This window comes from Lontra canadensis, unplaced genomic scaffold (genome assembly GCF_010015895.1).
Source record: "Lontra canadensis isolate GAN:19392208 unplaced genomic scaffold, GSC_riverotter_1.0 scaffold171, whole genome shotgun sequence".
NCBI lineage: Eukaryota > Metazoa > Chordata > Mammalia > Carnivora > Mustelidae > Lontra > Lontra canadensis.
In genome coordinates, this window is record NW_022631165.1 from 806,277 (window position 1) to 829,581 (window position 23,305).

Here is a 23,305-nt window from a genome sequence, read left to right on the forward strand (position 1 = left end):
CCATCCATCCATCCATCCATCCAAACTTCCATCCATCCGTCCATCCATCCATCCATCCATCCGTCCGTCCATCCGTCCGTCCATCCATCCATCCATCCATCCATCTGTCCATTCATCCAACCTCCCATCCATCCAGTGACCATCATGCAATAGGTACTGGGCTTTAAAGAAGAAGACTGATCTGGCCCTGGGTTCCCTTGGTCCATCAGTGAAGGGTCCCCTAGGACAAGTGCAGGGGGACTGTAGGAACCCACATAGGGCCCCAGCCTGCTGCAGGGGAGCCTTCCAGGAACAGCTGCATCCCCTCAGGTGTTTTCTACAGTCTCATCCCTAAACAGGAGCCTGTGACTTCAGCCCTCATCCGGGGTTGGTCATGGGAAACAGCATCGCCTTTGTCCCTTATTCAGCCCTGGGAGCCCTTTTCTCTCTGGTCTTGAGTGAGCGGCAGCACTGAGGGCAGGTCTGAGCCATGCCCAAGGCAGGCAGGGCCGCTGGGCTGGGCCCCAGGAGAGCCCCTCACAGCTCTGAGTCCCAAGGCTTGGGGCAGTGGGGTGCCCAGCTCACCCTCGTCTTCCTGGGTATTTCCCATTTTAGCGCGGGAAATCCTGTGTCCTGGGAGCAGCAGGAGGGCAGTCACCCTAGTAAACAGGCATGGAACATTTTACTGTGCTCGCGCCTGTCTGGTGTGGGTGGTGAGCAGGGGTGGAGGGCAGCCCCGTCCCAACATGGGCAGCATGCCCCCGGGCAGCCTCACGAGCTCCACAGCATCAAGGGCCGTGACCGTGCATGACTGTCACCCACAACCTGGGCCACCCTGAACATGGCCAGAGGCTCTGTGAGTGTCTGCGGGACAAGCAAACCCGTGAGTGAATGAAGGTGCCCCGGGGCCTGCTTGCTCCCCTTAAAGATCTCAGGCCATGTGGACGGAAGGAAGCTCAGGGGCATTTTGGACTTAAGACAGTGGCCAAGGAAGACGAATGGGACCTTCGGTCACCAAGCTGCTGGGGTTGCGCCGAGCTATCCGGCACAAGGCGTGGTACCTGCTAGGGTCCCTGGAGAGCATCAGGAGCTGGAGAGCGTGGGGGACGGGCAGTCCCACTGAAAGCTGACACGAGCTGACCTAGGAGCGGGCGGGCCCCTCCCCTCCCAGGTGTGGGCACACCCAGCCCCAACGCAGGCTCGTGTTCCCCGTTCGACGAGGATGTTCCTGGCCGACCGCTGTCCAGGAACATTCCTCACGCCCTTGGTGAATAAATGAATTATGATCCTTCACGCATCGGGAGTCAGTCCGACGGTGAGAGGGAGTGGAGGCAACACGGAGCCGCCCGCGGACAGAGGACATTCCACGAGACCCCATTTATGTAAAGTAGTTAGGGTTTGGTTTGGTTCTGATTTTCTCTTTTAAGGCAGAGCAGTGAGAAAAACATTTCTGGGAGATTTCTTCCAGAATCAGTCCAGAGTTATGTGGATCTGCCGTTTGGAAAGCCACGTCCCTAGATGTCTCTCCCAGCCTTGGGGGTCTCCACATTCCAGAACATTCCTTCCGATTCAGCAGGTGGGAAGAAAACGTCCCGAAGCGGGGCAAGGGCTCCAACGACAGCCTTTCGTACCTTCTCAGGCATCTGGAGCACCGTTCCTCCCCTGAGGGAGAGGAGGGGCAGGGAGACGGAGGAGCCCACTCACAGCTGCCCCAAATCCCTGGGAGAGGAAACGCTCCCCCAGGGAGCATGGGTAAAAAGAGGAAATCTCAGTGCCAGGTGGCCAGTGCAGCCCAGGTCCTGGGGAATTCGTCCATCAAGGGGCCCCTGAGCACCCCTGCATCTGGGCTGGGGGCGGGCAGGTGTGCCACAGTCAGGGGGCAGCTGACGTCGATGCCATGCCCGGAAGGAGGCTGTCCCAGCTGGCTCCTTTTCAGTCAGTGCGCCCTCAGCGAGGCTCGGAGGCCTGCTGGCTGTCCCTGTCTGTGCCCAGTTTAATGCGTGAGGGGACAGGGCCTGACGGGTCAGTGCTTCCCGGCTTGGCTGGGACCCCAGACCAAACCCTGGGAAGGGGACAAAGAGGGCCAGGGCCCCGGGTGGGGGGCACGAAGGGATGCTCAGGTCAGCCCTGAGCCCAGGAAGGACTCGCAGGCCCCCAGGGAGCTGGCTCAGCTCCAGTCCCCGTGACCGCCAGGCCGGGCTGGAGATGCCGGGAGGCCGGGCGACCCCCGCAGGAAGCGCTGGCTGGAGTATTTCCTTCGCCAGCCCAGCCCAGCCCAGGCCCCACCCACCCACCCGCCTGGGGAAATGGATGTCGCAGGCCCACCGGAGGCTGAGGGGGTTTCTCAGCCCTTCAGGAATGCACGCAGTGTGGCGCTGCGGGGAGGTGGGCGTCCTGCTCCCATCTGGCAGGAGAGTCATTTTCTTGCAAAGCAGGGACGCAGCTTTGGAAGGAGGCAAAGTACATCTGAATTTGCAATGGGGTCTCGGCCCGCGCCCCCGCCTCCTGCTTCACACACCTCGGGTGTGAGATCGGAGGGCTCCCATCCCAGAGCAGCTCCCGTCACCTGCTCCTCCCATTTGCGAGCTAATTCCGCAGGGGCTGTGGGCGGCGGCGGGCGCGGCAGATCCGGAGTGTAGGCGAGCCTGCTCTCTGCTTCGTTACAAAACAGCCCGCACAGAGGCTCGTTTGCATGAAGCCCCCAGGCGTCCCCGACCAAGTCATCCTTTATTTGGAGTTTCTGCAGCTCGGGTCTGCACCGTGCACGGCCCCACCGTCCCGGATGCCGCGTCAGAGAGGTGGAGGGACCCCAGCTACCAGCAGCTTCCAAGGTCCCTGCTGGTTACACGTCAGGGGAAGGCACAGACTCAGTTTACCCACCTGAGAAATGGGCACCCACGTGCTGCCTGCTTGGTGCCCCAGAGGCCGGGGGAGCCAGCAGGGACGGAGGTCCTGGGCGGTGACCAGGTGGTGGGCTTGAGTGAGGAGGTGCTTGGACCCAGACGAGCTCAAGGAAAGGGATTAAATTGCTGTCCCCACAGCCATAGGTACAGAAGGCAGAGTGACGGGTGCTGGTGCCGGGCTCTGAGGCTGGTGCAGCCATGAAGTGAAGGACATGTGTGCCCACTGGGCCTGCTGGAGACCCTGCCCCTCAGGCCTGGGGGGTTTTGGAGCAGGGTTCACAGCAGGGACTGGCTCGCAGTGGGCATCCAGGGAGCGCTGGTGCCTGGCCGTGCCCATGGGGGAGAAGGTAGAGGAATGGGGCAGGCCGGGAGCCTGGAAGAGGACCCAGGCCCGGGATGGCTGAGGGCCCGAGGTCACCCCTTGCACTCAACACCTGAAAGGAAAGGACAGAAGGACTGCCCCCAGCTGTGAGCCCCTCTGATCATTTCCCCTGCTGCTCAGGTCCCCACCGGCTACCGGCACACCAGTCAGGACCGTGTGGGTCCCAGTCACCCTGCCCACACTTCGTGTGGCCCAAGAGGGCAACAGTGAGGCCCACTTGGGTCATGTCAGGCCCCTGGAGTTGCCCCTCACAGCTGTGACCCTCTGAGGGCCTTTGGGCGACAGAGGCATGGAGGCTCCACCCCCCTCGCCGAGCCTGTGGCCTCTCAGAGCCTGGGCGGGGTCTTCCGCACTCTGCTGTGGGGCAATCAGGGGCTCCCGGGTCACGAGGCATCAGACACTGGTGAGGCCTCCCGGGTTGTTCTCTGTCAACGTGGGGTGCGGGAGGTGTGCAGGGGACCCCTAGGAGCAGGAGGGCCTTTACCCCATGACCCCAGACCCGCTGGTGCGGCCTCAGGCTTTTGGAGAGCCTGGCCTGGGACCGAAAGCAGGAGCGCCCCTGGGGTCGCCTCGCCATGGCTTCTGGGCAGCCAGGCCCTCCCTGCCGGTGGGCTTGGGATCCCCGGGTGGGCGTGACCCACACCTCTGACCTCAGACAAGGCAAGACATGTGCCCAAGGTGCTTACGAGAACCTCACTTCCAACCACATCCCTCCACCCCATCTCACGGGCAGTCCCAGGCAGGAGGGCACCATGGACATCCGCCTGCCACCAGGCCGTGGGCGTTGAGAGAGGGGAGCTGTGCTGGCCAGGGTGGGTCCCATGGGATCAAGTCTTTTCCCCACCCAAGCTTCTCAGGACCTTAACGAATGTCTGTCCACGCTCCGGCGGCTGGCTCTCTGAGCTCTGAGCTCCCTCGGGTCCCCGCCTCAGAGAGAGCCGTGGCCTCGGACAGGAGCTCCAGGCCCCGGAGGGAGGCCACTTGTCAGTAAGCTCCGGCCCAGCTCTCTCTGCGACGCGCTCCGTGACGCGCTGTGTCTGGGGGAGAGTCTCGGAGACGGGCTCTCAGGCCATGTGGGCTAAGTTCGGGGTCGGGGGTCTGCGCCTGCTCCACCAAATCAGAACCATATTTTCTCTCCTGGAGCTTCCCGAAGTGTTTTAAACCAGACTCAGAAAACTCATTTGGACCGATGCCCTTTCTACCCGGGAGGATTTGATTTTCCCTGGAATGCCGACAGAAAAATCAGCTGGAAGTCGAGCGAGGGATAGCAGGGGAGGGAAAGCAGAGACTGGGCTGGGACCCCGGGGTAGGTTGGGGGGCATGGCCTCCCTGGGCAGGGACCCTCGGGTGAGCCGGGCGGGTACAGCCTCCCCGGCTCTGGCATCTCCATCCCGCCTTGGGCACGCCTCTAGGCCTGTTGGGGCCTCCGTGCATCCCCTGCCGATGGGCCCCAGAACGATTTGGTGCAGGGCCGAGGGAGGGCCTCACACCTGGCCCAGCCCGCTTCTGACAGCAGACGTGGACCGACCTCCCTGACAGGAAATCAGTGTCTCTGGACAGCACCCCCAGGACCCTGACACCCCACACCTGGGCTGGTTAAAATTAATGAGATCCAAATTATCCTCAGGCAGCCCCGGGCCTTGGTTTTCCAGCGATGCCTCCAGAAGGAACCACGACAAAATCATGGCCAAGTGTAGGCTGGGAAGTGCTCACTCAGGGTTGTGGGCAGGCAGACAGAGGCCCAGGACTCGGCCACACCCAGGGGGCCGGCCCTTGACCCCCCAGGCAGGACCCTCAGTGAGAGAAGCCACTCACGAAAGGCCACGCTGTGTGACCGCACCTCTGTGGACTGTCCAGACAGGCAGAAAGTGGACGAGTGGCTGCGGGGAGCTGGGGGAGGGCTGGGAGGGTCGCTGAGGATGGGGGCAGGGTCTTGTTTCGGGGGGATGGCCGTTGTCTCGGAGCCTGATTGACCTGAGGGTCGCACGTGTTGGGGCAGCACGAAATGCCACAGAATCTCACCTCCATGAAGAAAAGGAATTAAAGTACGAGGATCCGTGGCAGCCAGGGTGACTCATCCAGACCGTTTGCATTGTGGCCACTTAACGACAAATCTGACCTTTTCCAGAACGCTGAAAAGCCCAAGTGAAGTCCCGGGGGCAGGGAGGGCGGGAGGCAGTCTTCATCCGGGTCGGAGATGGGCCTGAGGCACTGGCCTCCCCTGCGCCAAGCTACGGACGCAGGCTCGGCCCTCCCGGGTCAGGGACAGCTTTGGTTTTGGAGAAATGAAAGCCCTTGTCGGAGCCTGGCCGCTGGGGGCCTGAACCGTGCTAGGGGTGCGGAGGGAGGAGCTGGGACGGGGAGGCACGGCCGGTGACCGGCTGGCGTCCCGGGGACCCTGCCCAGAGCCGAGGACTCCGGCTCCAGAGAGGCACTGGGGTCGGGACCACACACCCTGCTCCCCTCACCCCCAGCCTCCCGCGCAGTGTGCAAACCCGGAGAGCACCACGGACGGCCCCATACTCATCCCCGTGGTCCCACGTGGCAGAGGGGCTCGCTGTCCCCCCCCCAATCACACACCCCTCTGCGAGGAAGGGGCAGGCGTTGGCGGGATTTTCATGGCTTCACAGACAGCCCCGCCGCACAGACCCCGGGCAGCAGCACCTGGAGGCTGCCCGAGCCGACATCCCCAGAAAGCGTCCAAGCATCATACCCCTTTCATTATTCCTGGGCCATCGGACCTCAGTAACTGGGATCAACTGCTCAGTGCCGTCTCCAAGGGCTGCCAGACTCTCAGGGAGAGTGCGGGGGCCTCCGCTGGGAGCCCCAGGAGGCCATGGAGCCTCAGGCAGGTGTCCCCGTAGCCAGGCCCCACCTTTGCCTGGGTGAGCACGTGGGTCCAGGGGCTGGGCAGGCACAGGGTGACCCCTTGCAGGGGAGTGTGGGGGAGGAGGGTGCTGGCCGCTCAGGCCCTTGGCGGGGGTGGGCTGTGTGCCCTCCGATCGCCTTTGCTCCCTAGGTGTGATTTCTTGATCCATGACTTTGCTGGCAGTGACGACAGCTGCCGCAGGAGGGACACAGTCTGCTCAGACCCAGGACCTTACACGTGTGACCTCAAGGTGGGGAAACTGAGGTGCAGAGAGGCTTGGTTCTGGGAGTCCTGAGGGGTGGAGAGAGTCCGTTAACAATCGTCTCCCAGCCCCATCACCACCAGCACCCGAGTCCTGCATGTCGCCCGAGGTCCCTGGACAGTGAGGTTGTCTCTCGGTGCCTCCTGGGGTTAGAGCGCTGCGTCCCCACCTTGGGCCTGGGGCCAGGGGAGAAAATCAGGGCCCCTACCTGTGGGGGTGAAGGGGCAGCCAGGCCTGGAGGTGTTTGCAAATTGCAAAACCCCGGATCATTGTCCCCACCTCCCCTGGGGCGATTGCCGGAGGACGTTGCCGTACAGACCGGTGTGTCCCCCAAATCTCGTCGTTGAAGTCCTAACCCCCAGTTTCTCAGCTGGGACTGTGTTTGCAGACAGGGGTGATTAAGGGTGATTAAGGTAAAATGAGGTCCTTAGGGGAGTCTCCACCCGGGGCCTGGTGTCTCCAGGACGTGAGCACACAGACTCACTGGGGAGCCTCACCCTCCAGCGTCGCCGGAGGAGACTGTGTCTGAAAGCCAAGGCCTCGGGAGGGACCAGCCCTGCCCACACCTAGGTCTCAGACTTCCAGCGTGTAGGGTCGCTGTCACACACACTCCTATTTGAGCCCGTCTCTGGGGCCCGATGTGGCTGCCTGGCTGACAGAAACCACCAGGCATTCTACTGAAATATTTGCAGGCCAAGGACCGTGTGACTTGAGGCAGCCCATGGCCACGCTCTGGGAGGGGTTCCAGAAGCTTCTGTGCCCCTCGCTGTGTAAACCAGCCCCTCCCTGGGGCTCACGTCTCATCCCCCTGCGTGGAGCACAGTGCAGACGCACACAGCGGCCTGTGGGCTCACAGCCGGTCCTCCCCGGGCCGGACCTTGGCTGGGAGACCCTGCGCCGGGGGCCACAGCCAGGAGGAGCACCATGGAGAGGGCGCCCGGCTCCGCCTTTGGATCCGAGCCTGCCAGGCCGCGAGGCGAGCACAACGGTGAGTTTCACGCTCCTGCAGGGTTGGATCCCAAGGCTCCTCTCCCCTCCAGAAGCCATGAATGGGCGTTTCATGGACAAGAAACCCTGTTATTTTCCCCAACATAAATGTAAGCGCCCTTCGGGGGCTCCGGGGTGGCTCATAACCCGCACAAACATGGCAGGGGCCCAGGGAGTGTGGCGGGCGCGTGTGGGAGCTGTGCTGCGGGCCCCCCCGGGCCACTGCCCGCCCCCCACCCCGCCGCCCTCTTGCCCCCGCTCGGTCAACAGTGATGATGAGCAGAGGTTGTGCCAGGGACTGAGCCTTCAGGGCGACCCCGGGGCTGCTGCCAGGCTCGGAGACATGGCCGGGCAGAGGGGAGGCAGGGTGAGGGGGGTGAGGGCACCTGCGGCCCCGCACTAGGGAGAATGTTCCCACCGCGTTCTCCTAAGGCTGGGTTTATAGAGGCGGCTTTCAGGTTCGGGGCCAAGGACGGCCCCCTCCCCTGCCCTCTGCTCTCCTCGGCCTGCCCTGCAGCAGCACCCCCCACCCTGGGCGGACGGCTGTGGGGCGGTAGCCCCCTGGGGGATCTCACCCAGGCCCCAAGAGTGTGTTGGAGCCAAGAAATCGGTCGTGCGACCCCAAGGCCAGGGGTGGCCGGCTGGCCTCTCTCGGTGAGGTGCTGGGTCTTCAGCGTGGACCTGGGTGTCCACAGGTTCCCTGGTTCCTGGGCTGTCTAGCACCTCCTTCCAAGTCTTGGCCGTTGGCAGGAAGAAGCAGACCGGCGTGGGGCCCCCGGGAGCATGCCGTCTCTGAGCAGGGGGTGGGGGCATTCCTGCAGAGACCCCAGGTTCTCCCAGCTCACCCTGCTCCCTGCAGCATCCTGAACCCAACATCTTCTCCTTGGTTACCTCTAGAAACAGAGGGCTCACTTCCTGCGAAGGTGGCCCATGCTTGCTGGGATGACTTGAAGTGAGGCCAAGTTTCTCTGTTCCTGCCTTCTTCCTTCGGCCGTTCCTCCTGGTTTCTGAGGGCAACGGACCTGGGCGTGTTACGAAGACCCCCACTCCCCATCGCCTGCCTACGGTCTCAGGGTGGGCAGGTACTGGAGGCCGGGGCTGGGCAGTCCAGCAGCCGCCACCCCTGGCTGGAGAGGGAAGTCAGCTGTGAATGCACGAGCAAGTGAATGAATGAATGAAGGGGTGTGCTGCAGAGGCCCACGAAGCTGCAGAACTTTTCCTGGGAGGGGCCAGCCCGCGCAGAAGCCCACCCCTGCGGTGGCTATTGGCAGATTTTCTCCAGGCTCCAAAGCGGCCCTGCCAGGAGTTATAAAAACACAGGAGAGCGCCAGGGCTCGGAGGCGCACTTGCTGCCTCGGGGTGAAAGGTTAAACAAATCCCGGCTCAGGGTTTACTGCGCAGCACCCGCAGGGGACGCAGATCACGCAGAAAGGCCTCCCCCAAGTGTCGGAGGGGGCTGGGGCCCAGCGCGCAGGAGGCGGCCTCCGGATTTTTATGTGAACAAAGGTAGCTATATAAACTCGCCAAAAACAAGTCCTTTACAGAAACCCATTTGTAGGTCTTACTTTCCAGTAACCAGTAAATCAGAAGGTAGGATGGAAATCGCACATCGAAATGGGCAGTGATGCTTTTATTTTCTTGATTCTGTGCTGATTTGAATTTTTGGAAGACGGAATGGGCGAAGGAGGGGGGTGGCACCGGTTGTGGGGGGGTCCGGACTCAGCTCTCTGCCCGGCGGGCCCTGCCAACCTGCTTCCTCCTCCCCTCGTCTGGAATGTTCCACCGCACACATGATGGGTGGGGCCCTAGTTAGGTGTGGGGTCACGAATGGTGTGGAGGGCTTGGCCTGGAGGGAGGCAGGGGAGCCCCTCCCCGCACCTGCACCCAGCTCCGGGTGCCTACAGAGGGCCCGGGTCCAGGGACCCCTATGGGAATCTGCCCCCGCCCAAGGGACAGAGGACCTTGGAGTTCTTCTTGTCCCCTGGGGCATGAGCGGCTGGCCTCCCCCGGCAGAAAACCATCCGCTCAGGAGGCAAGTTGCTCTCTCCCGTCCCTGTCCACACAGAAACTGTCGCTGAGGCTGTCCTGGCACCCCGACATGGGGTGGTGAAGCCCCAAAGCTTCCTGGGCCCTTTGCTCAGTCACCAGTCATAAGGGGGCCCTGAGACCCTGGCCCAGAGCAGACGACGTGGGCCAAGAGGGACGGGGGTGTGGACCCCGGAGCAGGGCTTGAGGACAGCGGTACAAGGGTGTTCTCCCTCTTCCGAGTGGGGCCATGTCATGGCACCCGGGGCAGCAGCCTGGGCCTTGGGAAGCCAGAAAGAGAGGTGGGGTGGCTGAGCCATGACCAACCCCCAGGACTCCAGCGACCTTCCCGGTGGGGCCTCAAGCCTCGCAGGGAGCAGATGTGCAAAGATGCTTAGGTGGGGGTATGGGGGTGCTGCGGGGCTGAAGGAGGTCCCCCAGGCCTGGCTCCCAGCTGGCTCTCTGTAGGGCCTGGCACAGGGGCCTCTTGCTGCAGGGGCTGGGGGAGCAGAGCTCTTGGGCTCCCCTGCACTGAGGCGGCCAGCGGCTCCACAAGGGCGTGAGTCACTGTGGCTGGCAGGGTCAGGGAGGCCTGGCAGAGAGGACCCGGTGGGCGGGGCCGTGCCCCTGTCTGGCCAGACGGGTCGAGTCTCCACCAGGCGCCTGAAATAACTCTTGGGGCGCCCAGCGGTGGGGGTGTGTGTGGACGCCAGCAGGGTGGATGCACTGGCAGCTGCGGGCCACGCTGCCTGGCCAGGTAAGCAGAGCCTGGCCCAGGGATACCCCTCTGGCCCAGGTGCAAAGCTGGGGGGCAGCCCCCCTGCCCAGAGGTTCCACATTCTCCTCCCACTGTGGCCGTACCTCCTAGGCCCTGACAGAAACCTGCCCCCTTCCCCATGGCCCTGGGGTGAGGGGACATGACGCTCTGCTGGGTCTCCGTCCGGGACCCCCCACTCCCGTCCTGAGCCTGCAGACCCTCAGTGGGGACCTCCAGCCTGGCCCCCACAGACCCCGTCTCCCCCTGGGCCCATCTCCAGTTGCGGCTAGAAGGCGCTGGCTGGCGTCCTGCCCCTGGCCCCAGGGCTCATGGGAGGTTGGTGTCAGTGTCCTGGGGCCACTGTAGTCATTCCACACAAATGGGGGTCCGAGAACAGCAGCAAGGAGGCTCCCCTAGTAACAGAGGCTGTCTTCTCCCTGCTTATGTCTCTCTTCCTACAAGGATACAAGGTGCTGGACTAAAGCCTCCGTCCCGACCCAGGATGCCCTCATTCCATCTGTGGAGACTATTTCCACATGAAGTCACATTCTGAGGTCCCGGGGGATGTGAATCGGGTGGACACCGTTAAACCCGGTGCAGTGCTCATCTGTGGCCTCTGACTTGAGGCTCATAGGGGAGGGCCAGAGAAGTGTGCTCTTGTGCACACAGCCAGATCCACGGGGGCCGATGGACAGGAGGGCCTCCCTGGGGGCCAAGACGCACTGGCTGATTGCAGCTTTGGCCAAGCACTGGACTGGGGCTGGCCAGATGGAGTAGGGGTACAGTGATGGGAGGTTCTGGCAGGCCAGACTGGACCGGCACGCCCAGAACCTTCCATCTCAGCCTCCCGCTAGGGTGATGGCAGGCAGCCCTGCCCAGAGTCAGGGCTCTGAGAATGCCCAGGGGAAGGGAATGCCCACGGGAAGATGCTGGCATGAGTCTGGCACAGGGCGGCTCCAGTGGCCGTTGCAGAGGTCTGAGTCCTTGCCTGGTAGAATCCCTTGGAGGTCACACAGTGGGGAGAACGACGATATGGCCCCTGTGGGGACCCTTGCAAGGACAGGCAGGGCAGGACGCCCCTCAGGAGTTCCTGGGGTGTCCATGGAACAGAGGTGCCTGGGAGGGCTTTCTGCTGTACACGCAAGGTGCCGAGAGGGGGGACGGGGCCAGACAGAGGTAACTCTGTAGCAGGCTGCAGGCACCTCCAGAGGCTTGGCGAGGCCAAGGTGTCTCCGTGGGGTGACCGGCTATGGGCAGGGGAGAGGGACGCATACCGGTGAGGCCGACCTCCTGGGGTTCTGGCAGTTCATAGTCCCACTGGCCTCCAGGCATCGAGGGAGGTGGCGCGAGCCCAGGGTGCTCCAGGCTGGCCCGGAAGCTGAACAGCCCGGGAGCACGGGGCGGTGGGCAGGCTCTGCCCCCGGGGTGGCAGTGGGCATGGCCCAAGGGGCTGGAGAGTGAGGACAGAGGCCCAGGAGGCGGCCGCGGGCTCAGGATCCTTGGAGCCCCGCTGCACTGGGCTGAGACCTTCCAGCCTCGGAACTTGGGGAGAGGATGCTGTTGTCGTTCTAAGCCCCCGGCTGGGGTGGGTCCCATGTTACTGGACCCTGTCCTGCGTTAGTTTCCTACTGCTGCTGATCTCCCCAGCCATCCTGGCCCTTCTTGGCTGGTGGCCACGCGCCTCCAGTCTGCCCTCCAATGAGGACACCCTGATGGTGTCCACGCCACGTCTGTGGCCCATCCTGTCCCACGCAGGGTGGGGGTGGGGGAGGCTCCCACGTGTGGCTCTCCTGGGGTGGCGAGAGAGAGCCGCATGTGGGGGCTCGGGGGGCCTGGAGGGAAGGAGTTAGACACTGTGATGGGTCAGTGTCCGTGTGGCCAGGGGCGTGACTCCATCCCCCACCGGCCAGCGGCCTTGCCCTCCTCCAGCCGTGGATGGGATAACCCAATGGCCTCGCCAGCCCCGCCAGCCCGCCCTCCCCCGGTGTGATGGTAGCTCTGGGGCCACGGGGACCCCCATGTTTTCCTCCGCTCGAACCCCCGGACCCGGCGGCTCGGAGCTGGGTGCACAGCAGAGCCTTGGAGCCTGACTGCTCCCGTGGGCGTGGGTGCCTGCCCTCCAGGTGGGTGTTCCGGTGCGGCTGTCTGTGCCCACAGCCACCTGCACAACTGGACCCCGAGTTTTCTCTAGAAAACTTCTCCCTTCCTGAGCTTCACGTCTGTTTTGCCAATTTTCCTGCCGCAGGTTTTTGATGCTGGGGGTGGGAGGACACGGGGAGAGCACAGGCCGCCCGCAGGAAGGGCTCCTCCGGGGCTCCGAACCACCCGAGGACCTCCGTGGGCCTGTTTCGGGGCGCTCGGGACCACACTCAAGTCCCCCCTCATCTTAACGCACAGCCAGGAGCCCCTTGCAGGTGGGTGGGAAGGGGACGACGAGGGCCACTCTGGGAGGAACGGGGGAGGAGGTTATATCGGTGGGAAGTCAGTCTTCAGGGCTCTCCGGCGGCCACTGTGTCCCCAGGAAGCTGAGGGCTGCCCCGCTCTGCCAGGCAGCATCTGTCCGTGCTTCCCAAGGCGACTCGATAGCCGCGCAGCTGCTCCGGAGTCCCTCGTCGGGAAGGAGCCGGGGTCTCTGTGGAGCTCGGGGCGCGGGAGGGGCGCCTGCTCCTGGCTCTTGGGCTTTGGGCCACGGACCTGATGCTGCTCAGGGATGGGCTGAGCGCGGCACCCCTCCCTGCCCCGGCCTGGCATGGCCTCACCACAGTCACAGAGCATGCACGCACACTGCCACGACAGCGCACGCAGGGAGCGCGGCAGAGACACACGCTTGCACACACTTGTGCGTGCACACACACGGGGCCATGCACGGGGACGTCCTCACACTCACGGGGACGTGCACGGGGACGTGTGTGATGCCCAGACACACACACACGTGGGCTGTAGAGCCAGCAGGTTTGGTTCATACCCGCCCTTTGCTAATCCACGTCCGAAGCAGGTGCTGGTCGCGGGCTGGGCGCAGGGCCTTCCTGCTCAGGATGCCGCTGCCGGCCTCGGCCCTCAGCAGAGGCAGGGACCCACCCTGGCGGCCCCAGGCGCTCGCAGAAGCTCTCGGTTTCTCCCGCGTTTCCTCTCGGCTTCCCTCGTTCACCCGTGGCTCGCTTTCTTCAAGAACGACTTCTAATTTTCTCTCTTGGATGTAACTCAGGCGCTCTCGGGTTTGCTGTTCTAAAGTGTGCGACTGCGATCTTCGCCTCGTCGGTTTTCCAGCATCTCTTTGTCCCTCCGGGCGAGCCGGACCCTCGGGTAGCACACCCTCGTGCCTGGCCCTGGGTGACCACTGACCCCGCGTCCTCTCCGGGCTGCCTGCCCTGGACGTGTCACACAGCACATGTCCTCGTTTCATGGAGCACATGCGGTCGCGAGTGTCAGCGCTCCTCCCCTCTTTCTGGCCGGATCCTTTCCTGCTGTGTGGATGGACCGAGGGCCGTCCGTCCGCTCCTCTGTGGAGGGACATGGTGTCCACGTTGGGCTCCTGTGAGGGGAGCCAGGACACTAGCGACTAGCGTGCAGGCTTCTGTGGGGACGCGTATGTTCAGGGGTCCGGAGGCTCACCCGCGAGGGCAAGTGCTGGGTCACGCGGCAACTATGTGCGCGTAAGCTTGTGGGCAAACACCCGACTGGTCCCCCGGCTGCACCGTGTCCACACCCGCCGGCCGCGCCTGGGCCTCCGCGCCCCACGCCCTCGCCGACACTCATGAGCTTCTGGGGCCGCTGGGTTTGCCGACGGGCCTCAGCGCGTGCGGCGATACCTCTCCCCCGGTGCCCGCGGTTCGCGACGTTGAACATCTCCCCACGCGCTGACTGGCCGGCGCGTGTCTCCTTTGGAGAGGCGTCTGCTCACACCGTTTGCCCAGCTTTTACGACAAGGTGGTTCATGCTTTCCTGGTGAGTTGTAAGACTTCTTACGTGTCCGGGACACGAGCCTTTTATCGGCTGTGTGATTTGCAGACGCCTTCCCCGCTCCGCCGGCTGGCCCCCCGCCGACCCGTGAAGGCACGGAATGCTTCAGCTCCACTGGAGTCTCATTTATCTGTTTTTCTGCTTCTGGAAACTTTATGAATATTTATCCACCTGGAATGGGCGTGTGCTGCCCGAGGCCTTCAGGAGCAGGGTGGTGAGAAGGTGGGCTCCGCATGGGCGCGGGCCAGAGATGTTAGGGATGTTCAGGGAGGCCAAGGCAATCAGGGAAGTCTTCCTGGTGTCAGAGCTGGCCCCGCACACTGTGGGCCTGGGACTTTGCCCCTGCAGCCTGGCGGGGGCTCTCGGTGTGGGAGTGGACCCCGAAGCCCCTGCCCGTGTGGGCCGTCTTTGTCTCCCCCCGCCTGCCCTCCACACCCTCCCTTCCAAGCCCAGCCACCGGACAGTGAGCGGCAAGTGGCGGGACGCAGGACTGGACACACGGGGTAATTAATTTTGACTCACAGAAGCTGTATTAAATTGGATAGAATCTGCCGAAAATGGGATTAGGGGAGCAGCTTAGCCAAGGGCACACAGAAGGAGAAAGCCGGGCCGCGCTCTTGGAGGCGGGAGAGCCAGAGAAGGCACTGGACATTTCTCGGCGATCACGTCATGTCCGAGGCTCGGCCTCCCCACGCCCCCGGAGGGGCGGCCAGCTCCGGGCCGGGAAGATGGGAAGACGGCCGCTCCCCTCCCTGCCACCAGCTTATCTGCGCTGAGCTCACTCCAATCGGAGGATTAATTTGGAAACAATTAAAATTCTGTGTAAAAGTAGCAGCCGGCCGGCAGGCACGGAACGGTTTCAGCACTGAGGCCGAATCCAATTAGTGTGGATTAAGTCGGCCACAAACCAGCAAGCCGGGGACAGCTCCTGGGCTCGGGGCTGCTGCACTGCTGGGGAGCCCCTCCGGTCCCAAGGCGGGAGGCGTGGGCAGGGTCAGGGCAGGCCGCGCCCGCCCAGGCTCCCTGCGCTCCCAGCTGCGCTTGGCTGGTGTAGCCCGTGTCCGGGCCTGGCCTCTGTCTCCACAACGGCTTGTTTGGGATTTCTGGAGACGCCATCCCTTTGTGGGGTTATGGGGACGCCCGCGGCTGTCTGGCCAGTGTCTGGAGCGGCCAATGGGCAGCAGTGTGGATAACGGTGAACGGGGCGGGTCCTCAGGCTCACCTGTGTGAGGACCTGGCGGGCTGCTGCGAGGCCTAGTCCATGAAACCTTCTGGATTCTGTTGAGGGCCCACGTGCAGACGCAGGGGGATGTGGATCTGCTGTCCTCGGCCAGGCCTCTGGGGGCCTCCGCCGGCCTCCGGGGGCAGCAGCCTCTCTTGCATGTGGCCTGAGGTCTGGGGGAGAGCGGCCCTCTCCAGGAGGCTTGGACTCGGCAGGAGTTGGGGGCTGGGGGCCTGCGACTCCCTCCTCTCCGTGGAGGCGCTCCCCAAGCAGCCGTGTGCCTACCCTACTGGGGGGCTCCCCGCCTCGGGCCGAAGCCCCCCTCAGAGCTGCTCTCTATCCTGCCAGGCTCTGCACACCTTCTGGAGGTCCTCGGGCCCCAGGGACAGACTCTGTGCACTTGTCTCCCTCTCCCCACGGGGGCCTGAGAGCATCATCGCTGGGGGGGCTTTCCAGGCAAGGTGGGTAGATGCAGAGGGCTGGGGGAGTCCTGACACCCCGTCCTCTCCTCTTTCTTGTCCCCCACTGCCCCATGTAGGAAACCAGGAAGCCAGGGAAGGGCTCTTAGCCCTGCAGGCCGGGTTCTCAGCTCACTGGCAGCCACCGGAAGCCCGTGGGGGACGCTGCTCAGGGAGTGGGGGGAGCCAGGGCCTGGCTGCATCCCAGAGCGGGGAGGGCCCGGCCACCCTGCAGGCAGTGAAAGACAGAGGTGGAGAGGTCAGGGCCCGTGGACGTCCCTGGTCTGCCGCCAAGTGTGTGCTAATGAGCTTGAACTCCGGCCCCACCGCGGCCTGTAGCCTTCCTGGTGGTCGACCTCCAGGAAGCCTTATCGGTTCCCAGAGACTCCAGCAACCCTCAGCCATCCCTCTGCTGGTTGGGGACAGGGCCCGGGGGCCTGTCCCAGCCTGTGCGGGGAGGAATGGGTTTACCCCGTGGCTGCCTCCCCGCAGAGCCCAGCAGCCTGCCCCCCAGCTGGGGGAGAGGAAGCCACCAGTCCGGGCCACCCCCTCCAGCCCCGCTCCTGGGCCCATTTGTGACCTGGTGTCTCCCTGAATCCAGGAAGTGAATGGAGCTATGGGGTGAGACCCCCAGGATTTGCCTCCAACCCAGGGCATGGGGGTTCCCGCAATTTCCACTGGTGTTTTTGCCCCCAGGGCCATGGAGGCTCTTGGGGTGGAAGGAGCCTGGGTCCCTCACCTGGCCATGACCTTTTCCGGGGTTTTCAGGTGATCTGCGTAAACTTCTGCTTCTGGGTGAATTCCCCAGAAAAATGAGGGAAGCGGGGTTTTCCTGGCTGGAACGCAGGGTTCAGGCCGGGGTTGTGGCGACTGGCGCTGTACCACAGCGGTGTGCTCTGTCCCCCGGGGGCAAGCAGTGGGCTTTGTGTCAGCTGCTTCAGAGCCCCCGCAGTCGGGGACCCCCACTGGGATCTTCCATCCCTGCGGGTGCTTGCTATCCCCAATACCTTGCCCCCGGCGTCTGACACACTCCCTAACCCGACTTTGCAGGTTGTTCCCAGCAAGGATGGGGTCCTGCCCTCGAGGGCTCCCGCTCCTTCCCCTCCGGACCCTGGTATGGCGGGATTCGTGCCCTATCCGTGGGCGCCTGGCTGTGGGATGGTGAGGGCTGGGTCCCGGGCTATCAGAGTCAGGGACGTATGACCTGGTTTCTCCTCCCAGGAGGCTGAGGAGGAGCTGAGGGCACTTCCCGATTTGCCTGGAAAACACCCTCGGAATCCACTTGGCAAGTGGCCACAGTACCTTTGAAGGACGTTTCTTCCGCTTTCAGTGAGAGCAAACAGAGCCCGAGGCCCCACCCTGCCACACACACAAGGTGGGATTCCCTGGGCTGACTCACGGGGGCCTGGCTTGGGTGAGGACGCAGAGCTGGTGGCCCGGCCGCTTCCCCCTGTGGGATGTCGGGCGGGGCTGGGGATGCTGCTCCTGCACCCTGGGGGAGCCGTGTGGTCCCTCCCTGGGGGGGCGTCTGGAGTGGGCGGGCATCTCAGAACAGGCCCTTCTTGTCCGTCGCCCAGCCCCACTGAACCAGCGCAGCGGTGGCAAGGTGCGGGGTGGCCCAGAGCGGTGGCTCAGACAGGGGCAGGGTGCACCCTACGAGGCTGTTGGGAGCCACAGCCTGAGGAGGTCTTGGGGGGCCGACAGAGAAGGAGCCTCATCCTCTCCCCACTCCCCTGTTTCCTGCAGTTGGACCCCCACCTCACTGTAGGAATCCATCCCCAAACAGGGAGGTGGGCGCTGGTGTCTCCAGTGGGTCCCTTTGGTCTCTGGGCCTCAGTCTTCACGCCTGAGAAGCGGGCAGCTGGCCTGTCTGAGGGGTCGGACGCTGAGTGAGTGCCGTGGGTGGAAGGCTCTGTGCGTGACGACCGCTTCACTCCTAATGTCGCCGAGGAGGTGGGGGCTGGCACCGGGGTCTGGTGGCAGCCCTGCCCCAGTAAGCTAGGGGACCCTGAGCCAGGGTCCTGGCCCCTGAACCTCAGTCCTCCGTCTGTAAAAAGGGTAGCAGAACCCAGCTGCCCACATGGGCTCAGACGTGACAGACGCATGACGCGGGCGTGGGGCCGGGGTGGGAGCAAGGGCCTCTGCGCCCACCCCCCAGGCTCGTAGCCAGTCCCCCAGGGGGACTGTGGTGATTCCGAGGGCCTCAACGTGCGGGGTCCTGGGGGCAGCCTGAGACGGCCGACGGCGGCGTCAAGGGAGCGGTGGCTCCCGCTGGGTCTCTGCGTCCTGGCAGGGCACTGGCTGCCGAAGATGCGTTGGACAGGGGAAATGAGCCTCGCGGTGAGGGCTCAGCCGGAAGCAGCTCCCAGGCCCAGACGCTGGTCCCCTGAGAGGGCCATGTTCCCTGGAGGTCCCCGAGCCTGGTGTTGCCGGGGAGACATGCCTCGGAGCGGGGTGGGCGGGCGCGGGTGGCCTGGGGAGCTGGGGCGGGGGTCTGCGTGTTTGGGGAGTAGGACACTGGCCACTGGCCCTTTGAGAGCAGCCGTGCTCTGGTGGTTCCCTCCCACCTCCTGCCAAGCCTTCTAGCTTGTTCCGTGAGAAAACCAAACACGAGGAGCCTGAGAAAGGCTCTCTCAGAGCAAAACCTCCTTCCTTTGTTTCGGAGAAGTCAGAGGCGTTCCCTTTCCCGGGTTCCGTGCGGTGTCGTAGAGGTGCAGCCAGCTTGGCTGCGGGAATGCTGGGCCTCGCGGGGTCACCGAGCCCTCGGGCTCGGCCGTCCAGGTCGCCCTCGGGGCGATGCACTCGCGGGGATCTCCAAGGCTTAGAGAGAGTGTCCCATGTCCGTCCGGATGGTGGGCACCGTCCCGCCCAGCCACGCAGTGAGACTCTGCGGCTGCCTTCTGCAGGGGTGACCCAGGCCGGACACAGGCCACACAGCCTGCGGCCGAGGGATGGGAGGTGGGGAGTGACGCTCCCAGGGCTGCCTCTCCTTGCCAAAAACCAGCTAAAATCTCCGGGAGAGAGAGGGTGCCTGTTTCCGTGACGACGCTAGAAGCCATTCAGGAGACGGCATTCAAGGGGCAAGCTTATGGCCTGTGAATTGTGTCTCCGCGTCACTGTGAGGCTGTCATCAGTGGTTCTCACGGCACAAGCGGGCGGCAGGAGCTGGTTTTGGATACACCGGCTTATGACGCTTCCGCTGGGGAGGACGGGGTAATTCTGGTCCCGCGACCACGTGAATGTGCCTCCCGCCGCGGAGCTGTGCGCTTAGAAGTGGTGAAAATAGTACATTTCGTGTCATGAATATTTTACCACACCAAAAAAGGAAACACCCCGGTGGCATGGCCGTCCTCCCCCCCGGCGCTCACGTGTCCCGTGGCGAGTTCCCATGTCGCGCACGCTGTCCTATCCCAGGCTGGCGCCGTGAGCCGTCTTCACCCGCCCAGGCCCGACCACCCGCCGGCTACTAGCCACCGAGTGGAGGAGGGGAGCCCCGGCCTCGGGCTTCAGGGGTGCGTTGGGAACCCAGCGCCCCAGAATCCCAGCGGCTCTCCGTCGTGGAAGCCGGGGCCTGTGCGAGGCCGACAGCTCCTGCCTGGACGGGAGTGCTGGCCTCTCAGGACGCACGCGGGAGGCTCTTCTCCAGGCAACGTGGGGCGGAAAGAACAGGAACCCCCGTGAGTCGCCAGGGCAAACCTGAGACCTGGAAGGCTCAGCGTCCTTGCCCCATGGGGTTTAGTGAGGGCAACAGGGACAGCCCTGTTGGTGGGCTGGCAGAGCTACTGCGGTCATGTTCCCATTTCTGCATGTTGGGGGCAGCTGGCTGGCTCGCAGACACCCCACCTGGAGCGCTGGGCCCCCAGCCGTGTGAGGGGCAGCCCCAGACCATCCGTCCAATAGAAAACAGATGGCCCCTCTTCCTCCAGCAGCCCAGGGGACGCCAGGCACTGGTCTGGGGAGGCCGGGACCCCTGCTCCACATTCCAAGACGGCGTCTCAGCACAGGAAGGAAGTGTGGCCCCCCGATCCCCGCCTGCCCACCAGATGCATAGCCATGAACCCTCCAGATGCAGCTGCCTCCTGGCAGACCCTCGGCGACCCCCTTCCCATCTGGCCCTGAGAAGTCTTGGCCCCTCATCTCCCTGCCCAAGGAAGCTGGCTGCGAGGAGGGCTGATGAGCTCTGGCTCCACGTCCATCACCAGGGAAGGCCACCACGTCCTCCAAACACACCCCTGGCCCCAAGGACACCCGTCTCTCCCCCAGGCCCCCTTGCCTCCACTGTGGGCTGTGCCTGTGCTCCCACCTGTCTGGGTCCTGCTGTCCCTGCCCCAACCCGGGCCTTCTCCCTGCTGTGTCTTGTTGTCCCTCTCTCTGGTCACTCAGTGTGCTCAGGGGCCAACCCCAGGTACCCAGAGAGCTCCTAGGCCAGAGGGCCCTCTCCCTGAAGCCGGGCCTGAAGTGTCCAACAGTCCCTCTGTCCACCTGCCGCTTCCCTCCCGTCTGTCAGGTGTCACCCTGTGCCAAACCTCTGCTCCCCTCCTAGGACGCTGTGTCGGGTCTCCTCAAGTTTCGCGGCTCCCCAGGACCTCAGAAAGTGACCTTATTTGGAAATAGGGTCCTTGACGATGTCTGTGTTAAGATCAGTCTGGAGTAGGGTCAGCCCTAAATCCGGGGATTGGCGTCCTCACAAGAAGGGAGGAGGAAGACAGACACACACAGAGGACAGCCACGCAATAACAGGGGCAGACCCCTGGGGATGAAGCCACAAGCCGAGGGGCACTGGCCACACTGGGAGCCGGGCGAGGTGGGAGCAGCCCTCCCCTGGGTCTCTGGAGGGGACTCGGACTGTCCCACGTAGATCTGACGTCCAGCCCCCAGACTGAGAGGGGGAGTTGGGTCTGTGGCGCTTGGGTTCGGTCGACATGGGACCAAGAGGTGTCCAGCCCAACCTAATCTGGGCCACCAGGTCTGAGCTCGTTCCCGCCACACGGAGCCCTGTGACGGGCTGGAAGGTGGAGGAGAGTAGGGGCACGTGAGGGCGTGGGCGGCCCCTTGCACCCCCATCGGCCGGCCTCGTCTGCCAGCTGGCCCTGGGCCCTTGGCTCCCCGCACACTCGTGGGTCCTCTTGGCCTGGACGAGGCCTCCCTCGGGGGACGCCCCACTTGGCCCCCACAGCCCACATCCCCCGCGGCCACTGAGCTGGACCTCCTGTTTTAAATTCCCTCCTGGTCGGGTTCCCACTGCCCCCACCCAGCGGCCCCTGGGCTTGGCAGCGAGGTGTCCTGGGCTGTTTTTTCCAGTGGGCGTGGGCCGGGTAGAAAATGACCTCAGAAGGGTGGGGCGGCCGGGGAGGCCTGGGGGTGCTCAGAGGGCATCCCGGGGGCATGACGGATGCCCACGCTTGGGCTGGGTCGGGGTCTGCTCCCGTACTGTGCGCAGGGCCCCTGGGATTCTGTGATGGAGGTGTCACCCGCATTCCCAGCCTCGTTAGAAGCCTCTTGCCACTGTGGCTCTGTTGGGCTCCCTGTCCCCGGGCTGTGCCGAAGGCCGTCTGCGTGGAGGGGGCTGGCGGCGGGCTCTGCTCCCGTGGCCTGGACCCTTGAGCTCAGGCCACAGAAGACGGGGAGCGACTCACTGTACCACCATCTCAGCAGGGCTGTGGGGCCACGGGAGCCCTTGGACAGTAGGGTCAGAACCTGAGCTCTGCCGAGGGTCAGGGCCAGAGGGCTGAGAGACAGGACGACAGGGTTGATGAGAATAGCCTTCAATCAAGCCTACCAGGAAAGAGGACTCCCTCCCCGAGGTATTTCCACCGATGGGAAAACAGTGACCCCACGATGGGCTGCAGTAGAAGGGTGAGGTGTGCGGAGATCGGCGGCCACTGGCAGGGCCGTACCTTGGCAGGGAGGACGGAGGGTGGAAGGGGACCTGGGCCCTGGCCTTGACGCTGCTGGGACACAGTGGGCAGAAAGGGTGGAGGGAGTCCCCAGCTTCCCCAACCTCCAGGCTCAGCCCCACAGGGCCTCAGAAATCTCAGGGAGACGCCCCAGACAGATGCCTGAGATGAAGCCAAGAGGTAAACCCAGGTGCCCAGCGTCAGCTGCCAGCCCCTCCCCACTCCCCCTCACCCCCACTTGGTGGACGGAGAAGGACAGACCACGAGGTGGAGGGAGGAGGCTCCCCAGGTTGGCGATCCATGGCCATCGGTGGAGTGCCCTGGCCCGTGCCTGCATCACTCCAATCTGTGCCCCTCTCCTGGGTCCGTGTCTCCCTCGGTCTTCTTTTGAAAAGATTTTATTTATTATTTATTTATTTGTCAGAGAGAGAGAGCGCGCGCGAGCAGGCAGAGGCAGAGGGAGAAGTAGGCTCCCCACCGAGCAAGGAGCCCGATGCGGGACTCGATCCCAGGACCCCGGGATCATCACTGGAGCCGAAGGCAGCGGCTTAACCCACTGAGCCACCCAGGCGCCCCTCCCTCTGTCTTCTTATTGGAGTTAAGGTCCATCCCAGGTAATCCAGAAGGGTCTCCCTTAGAAATCCTGCATTTGATTGCATCTGCACTCGGATCTTTTTCCAAATACGGTCATATGCACCGGTTCTGGCGGACGTGAATTCTGGGGGACACCGTTCAGCCCACTGCAGCCAGGCACACAGGCAAGTCCCAGAGGTGACAGGAATTGGAACCCACTGTGTCTTTCCTGTCCCCAAGGCCCCTCAGGACAGAGGTTGCTGAATGACCTCCAAATCCTTGCCAGAAAGAGTCCAGAGCAAATTTTGAGTCATACACCCACCTGTAGAACCATCCACCGAATTCTAATTCGGTGCTGTTTTATGCCCTGGCTGGTGGTTCTGCTCCTGTGAGTCCCTAACAGCCAACAGAAGAGAGTTGAAGGTTACTTGCCTTCCAAGCCCTGTTAACACTGTTCATCCACCCACCCATCCACCCACCCATCAATCCACCATCCACCATCATCCATCCATCCCTCCATCCATCCACCCACCATCCATCCATCCATCCATCCATCCACCATCATCCATCCATCATCCACCCACCCATCCATCCATCCATCCATCCCTCCATCCATCCATCCATCCACCATCCATCCATCCATGCTTCCATCCATCCATCCATCCATCCATCCATCCACCCATCCATCCCTCCACCCATCCATCCATCCATCCACCCACCCATCCATACCTCCAACCACCCACCCATCCATCCATCCATCCTTCCATCCATCCATCCATCCATCCACCCACCCACCCATCCATCCCTCCATCCACCCACCCACCCATCCCTCCATCCATCCATCCATCCATCCACCCACCCATCCATACCTCCAACCACCCACCCATCCATCCTTCCATCCATCCATCCATCCACCCACCCATCCATCCCTCCATTCCTCTATCCATCCATCCACACATCCATCCGTCCATCCACCCACCATCCATCCATCTATCCATCCATCCATCCAACCATCCATCCACCATCCACCA